At 42.3% G+C, this 6,000-nt stretch overlaps 1 protein-coding gene across 3 annotated transcripts in view; it reads right to left on the minus strand.

Annotated features, from left to right (window-relative positions):
- The window catches only part of nlgn1 (neuroligin 1), a 316,065-nt gene extending 310,333 nt beyond the window's left edge, over nt 1–5,732 (minus strand). For 2 of the 3 annotated variants that reach the window (XM_070960106.1, XM_070960104.1), the window contains exon 1: nt 5,203–5,698. The gene's annotated coding sequence lies outside the window, so the exon portion shown is untranslated. Of the gene's footprint in view, nt 1–5,202 lie in introns of all 3 variants that reach the window. The other variant, XM_070960103.1, reaches the window with a different exon arrangement.
- Between the last annotated feature and the right edge of the window lie 268 nt (nt 5,733–6,000).

A 6,000-nucleotide genomic window follows, 5' to 3' on the forward strand; every position in this document is an offset into this window, starting at 1 on the left:
ATGAAGGACACAGTGTACTCGCTCTTAGGTGTCACAGTTTTTTGCTAAATCTTACAAAAATTTAAATATCTTAAAAAGCCAATTTAAGAAATTACTTTGTAAGAACCAAAACAAACGAGGATTGAGGAGTCCTTAGTGTCTTGGACACTGAACGATGAAATGCAAAATTAACTTCATTATACCAAGGAAACAAAAACCCCATGAACACTGCTCTTCAGGTCTGCATTTACATCTGCCTGCCTCATGAAGAAACATGCCAAATATACAAAGACACATGTATTGAACACACACACACACACACACACACACACACACACACACACACACACACACACGCGGTTTATATACCAAGTATGTATATAAAAGTAAACAGGACCCAGTAGGCAACATGCCAGAGCTCAGATAAACAGCACAAAAGAGCTCAGGTGTGAACACACATCAGGACTTCTTAATGTGAACATTTTGCAGGACTTTTGAATTGCATTTCCATCAAATTTCATCCAAATGGATCTTAAGCAGTCTGTTTTCAGTTTGGAAAATCCAGGGTCATTTTGTAGCCACGCTGTGACAGAACAGTACCAGGCTTCACACTGACACTATGGTGTTAGATGTTGAATATGACCATCTCACATTTTAACACAGCAATCTATTTTCAATTCTAAAAAGAGTGAAATGTAATATCATATTTTTCTGTCTCTTTTTTTCCAATTCAAAACTGGGGCTGGTTTTTGATTCTCAACCCTGACAGATTCAGTTGCATACAGTCCATCCAGTGAATTCTATCATGCTACTAGAGCAGAGGCAAGTAGTGAAAACACATTTTCATCAACACGTGAAAGGAAGCAGGGTGGAAAACTGAACCACTCCTCAAATAAAGTATAGATTAGCTGCGTGAAACCACTTGTGTCCTCTCTATATCCCTGTCAATATCTAATTTATTTTCTGCTGTCTCAGTAAAGAAAGATGCATATTTAAAATATCGTAATTGTTTCCTCATTGCCTTGATTCCAGTGGAATTAGAACTAAACAAATATGGTATATTCAGCAGTGTTTCTGCACTATTGATTACCCTACAATCTCCACTTTACCCTTAAAAATCACTGCCAGGGATCAAACCTAGACTGAGCTGCTGGCCAACGGACAAGCAACAACACAATGTCAAAAACAATTTGGTCAAGGCGAGCAAAAAAAAGGACACCATCATGGAATCTCTGGTCTCCAGTGCAGAAGTTCTACACTGCAAGCAACCATCCACCCTGAGGAGGTTTTGAGGCATACAATGTCAGGCTAGTTATATATTTTCTAATGAATATATACATACACTCTTAAATAAATGTCCAATGCTGTAATTCTCTGGAGAGGAAAAGGTTGTACTTCGACAAATTGATTGCTAAAATGTTGCACAAAGACATTGAGGATCCGTGCAGTCGCCTCACATTAACGCTAACCCAGTACTAGAATTTTCACAATGTAATATTTAAACGAAATTCAATATTGTGGAAAAAATCAGCAATGCTCACTTTAAAAGCTGCTTGTTACAAGTTCCTGCGGAAAGTCAAATGATGAAATGTTCAAAATCTCCTGCTCCTCAATCTAGGTGGGGTCACACTTTGTAGTGTAACTGTAACCCACATGTACACAGTACACTCTGTCCAGATGAAAACACTACAGCACAATTCAAGCGCTGTCAAGAGCATGTCAAACCAACAGTCAGCGATATAACACTACCCCTAAAGCCATGTTGGCCACTCAGAAGCCTGAATAAAATCTATTGGCAGTAGGCTACCAGACGTCCAACTCCAATGTTACAAATCCTACAATGGTGATGTAGTCAAAAACCAGCAATGTTGGCAGTAGGCGCTGTAGCAATGACCTCCGTAGCACTTTCTGACACCTCTGTTCCTCAGTGAAAGTGGAAGCGTAATTGTACATTTATATGGAAACATGTAAAAGGTCCTATTGGTAAGGTTAGCACCAGCACTATTTGGCCGCGTCTGCCATTGCACAAACTCGCCTAATATAAATAAAGAGGAGAACAGCTCACACTTTGTTGTCACAAGCCACAAACTGGTTTCCTTGCACACGACACTGCCAACCGAGTTTCCGAATGTCTTCACTCTGGAAGGAGTTTTCTCAGAGGTCTCTTTTTAGTGACCCAAATCTGTGCTTGTGAGTGGACAAAAGGCCAAAATGCACAGAAAAAAATAATTGCCAAATACTTGAGTACGTGTGGGCTAAACATTAAACGTCAGATGGTTACAACAGTATTCACTCTTTCCACCTCGATTACTGTCTTATTTGACTTTGGAGAGATGTTTAATAGAGTGCAGGTACTCTGGTGTATTGCACTGAATGACCGTCACTCATTTAAGTTGCTGCTCCTTCTAAGTCCTCATTCTAAGATTGAATACAAAATAATGTGACATCAACCTGTGTCCCAAAAGGCCCGTTGAAATGTGGTTGGAAAATAAAACACTGAGGCTAAAAGCACTGTATAGAGCCTTTAGGACCCTAAAAACCTACTGCATGTAGGTCACTTTCTCAAGACGCAGTTCTCTAATTTGTCTGCAGATATCACACGATGCTGTAACACACAATGTGCCATAGAAATGAAGTTATGAACATGCATATAACTACCTACTTAATATGGTGAAACATACCCAATTTACCACACTGTCAGCCATACAAAGGCAACATCTCAATGGCAAACTCTGAGATTATTTATTTAACAAGTTGATGAACACATGAACACTAAGGAATCTTCACATCTGGTGAAGAGACACAAGTTCAGCCCACTGTCCCTCAGCATCTGACAGCTACACGCTCATAGACCATTTCCTGGAAGGAGGCAAACACTGAATTGGGACACACTTGTGGGCGCACCATCATAAATAAAGCACTCAGTGTGGCCGTGACTTGTTACATTATGTCTCCCTTTGCAGCTTCATTCTAAACCAACTTGTCCCGCCATTATTGGTGTTTAGAACACAACATGTAAGAGCTTTGTTGATCTGGGAAGGGGCTGAATTACTAATTCCATAGTACCAACCACGGATGAAGTATTGTCCTTGTCCCACTGGCACTGCGTACCATTGTACTTATACTGTTGAAATCATAACTGCAATTTAAATGGTCAGCTTCACATACAACCCCTCAAAACAAAACAGGTAACCAGAGAGTGAGGTGGCCACTTTCAACAGAATAACAGGACCACAGCAGGAGTCAACAAAGAATCTATAATTTACGAACTGGCTCCCTCCTATGTACAGTCATGGTAGATGAAGCGAGAGGAGAGGGAAGAAGAGGAGGATGTGGCTAAACCAGGAGAGCAGTACGTGAAGAGAGAAAGATAAAGACAGCAGTGAGTGGTGAGTAGATGTTTTCCTTGAGGGCTGAGCTATGTAGATCAGAGCCCCTGGGATTGAGTGGTGTGAACTGCTGGAGCCAGCCCCCCCTCACGGAAACATCATGGAGGCAGCCTCATTCCATCTAATTTATTCATCTAATAAAGGAGATACTGACAAACATTTGCCATTAAGCTATTCTTATGAGACATTGCTTGTAACTGTATTTCATATTTACATGTGACACAGTCATCAAATACAGTTTCAACTGCCTGATCGCTGTTTTTTATTCCTTTTGATTTGATTTTGAAATATCAAAACCTTTGTATGCATTCAATTGAAAGTGTCATTTTGTCTTATGTCTTCTCTGAGACACTCCGTCTCAGAGGTACAGTTGAGGTACATTCATTTGGGCCTTAAGGTGCCGCGATTACACAGACATGGTTTGCTTCATGTAGTCCAGGGCACTCAGAGTCCCTAACATCACCCCTGACTATATTTTGGGAAATCTGAACACATGAGATCACATTAACATTTTGAGCTGCTGCGCTGTCTGACAGTAGCCTCCATGAACAAAAATATGCATGATCACTCAGGCTTGATTAGGATCATCTGCAAAGCGATTTTTTACATTTATTTTTTAATGGCCACATAGCTCAAACCATGACTAACATCTCTGTAACTGAACAACTCCTCACTCTATGAAAACCTGGTCCGGGCTGGAGAACCTATGGGTGTGAGGGATGATGGTAATGTCATTACAGACTATCTGCGAGGGACACATAGCAGAATCCAAGGGGTCATTCTACTTTTGGTGTAACAAGTCCTTGGAGGGCAAACACAAATACCGCATTCATCCAGTTCTATATGGCGATGGTGCCACCGCAGCGGCCGACGGGCGCAACTTTCCTCCTCCTCCTGGATCGGACAGAGGATAGAGAGACTCCATTCACCATGCACGGGAGCGGGCTCACGCACGCACGCACACACACACACACACACACACACACACACACACACACACACACACACACACACACACACACACACACACACACACCGTTTTTCTCAATCCCCCTCCATCCTGACCCCCAGCAATCAGCCTGGAAGGAGGTCTGCATTAATTTGATTCATTATTGAGGCTTTTTTTTTCTTCTTCTTTTTTTTTAAATAAATCTCACCCCATCGTAAATATCCAAAATCTACGAATACAGAGTGTTCGTTTCAATTAAGAATGTATTAAATCAATTTCCTTTCATTAACAGAATTATCTTCTGTTAATGAAAGGAAGCACTGGCAGTTCAAGATAGAAGATTTAGACGCGCGGTCACAGGCTGCAGGTGGTGAACGACGACGGACGGACGGATGTGGAATCAGTGGGTGTTATTATTATATTTCTGACAACAAATTCACCACTCAGCCATTTCATCCAAACCGCTATTTTAGAACCAGGCTATTTTGCGCAGCTTGCTGGGTGAGAGTGCGCAGCTCTGTGCGTTCATGCGCTTGGAACAGAGTGAGAGAGCCCAAAGTGGCAGACAGAGGCAGAGGAGATGCAGCTTTCTGCTGTGCACGGGGACGTTTCTACTGTGCCTCTCCAATGCACACTTCCTCTCATCACTTACCCTTTCCACTGAGCAGAAATAACGTCATGTTGAAAAAAAGCATTCATTATCTCAACATCCACTTGAACTTGTCCTCCACCATCAGCACATAATTCTGCCGAGTAAATCATGAACTAAGAACATCAGCCCACTGCATCGCAGTTGCTTGATCTGAACGGTAAAGTGTGAAAGCTTTCAACACAATGTCTGAATGTCTGATGAAGCTTGCAGAATTAAAGTCTGGGTGTATTTACCGTTAAGGAAGGATCCCATCCGCTGCTTTTCTCCTCCTCAGACAATATTCCTCTGTGCGTTATGTCCCGCTAGGATAAGGTGCATTCCTTTCAAAAGCCACATAGTCCCCCCAAAAAATCCCTGCGCTCAAGCGCTGGAAATAAGCCTGGGAAACGCTGGCACACTTTTCACTCCAGAGGGTAGAAACTCAGGTTAAATGTGGTCCAACATTTACACGCGCGGAAACAATTAAAGGAAAGCCGTTTAGTCCAAAAACAAGTCTGCTGTTAATCCAAAATGTGTTTTTATTCACAACAATAATTAGATTTATATTCTCCTATATCATGACGCTCCGGGTCTTTTGACGCGCACCGGTCTACATGTTAATGACGGTGATGTTGGAGAAAAAGGAAAGAAGAGTAGGATTTTTCCCCCCCATCGTCCTCTCCTCACGATTCAGGCTGCACTTGGCTGATAAAACACCGTCCTCTCTCTCTGCTCTCTCCTCCTCTCCTCCCCCTCCTCCTCCTCCTCTTCTCCTCCAGCCCTCAGTCTCTCTCGGCAGCTTTCATGGAGCAGAGACGCGCCTAGCGGCCTTGGAGGGAACACACAGCCAGGAGTTCACCCCCACCCAACCCCCACCACGGCCTGCTCTTAAAGATACATGGGAATGCCAGACTTCGTGTGCCTTTCAGGGAAAGAATTGTGGACCATGCATGATAAATTACATAATCGTGTTGAAAATATGTAGGAGAAAAAAAAAAAAAAAAAAAAACAGTGCAGAAAAATGTACAATTTGACAACCTGGCAAAATGAAT

This window comes from Chaetodon trifascialis, chromosome 4 (assembly GCF_039877785.1).
Source record: "Chaetodon trifascialis isolate fChaTrf1 chromosome 4, fChaTrf1.hap1, whole genome shotgun sequence".
Taxonomy (NCBI): Eukaryota; Metazoa; Chordata; class Actinopteri; order Chaetodontiformes; family Chaetodontidae; genus Chaetodon; species Chaetodon trifascialis.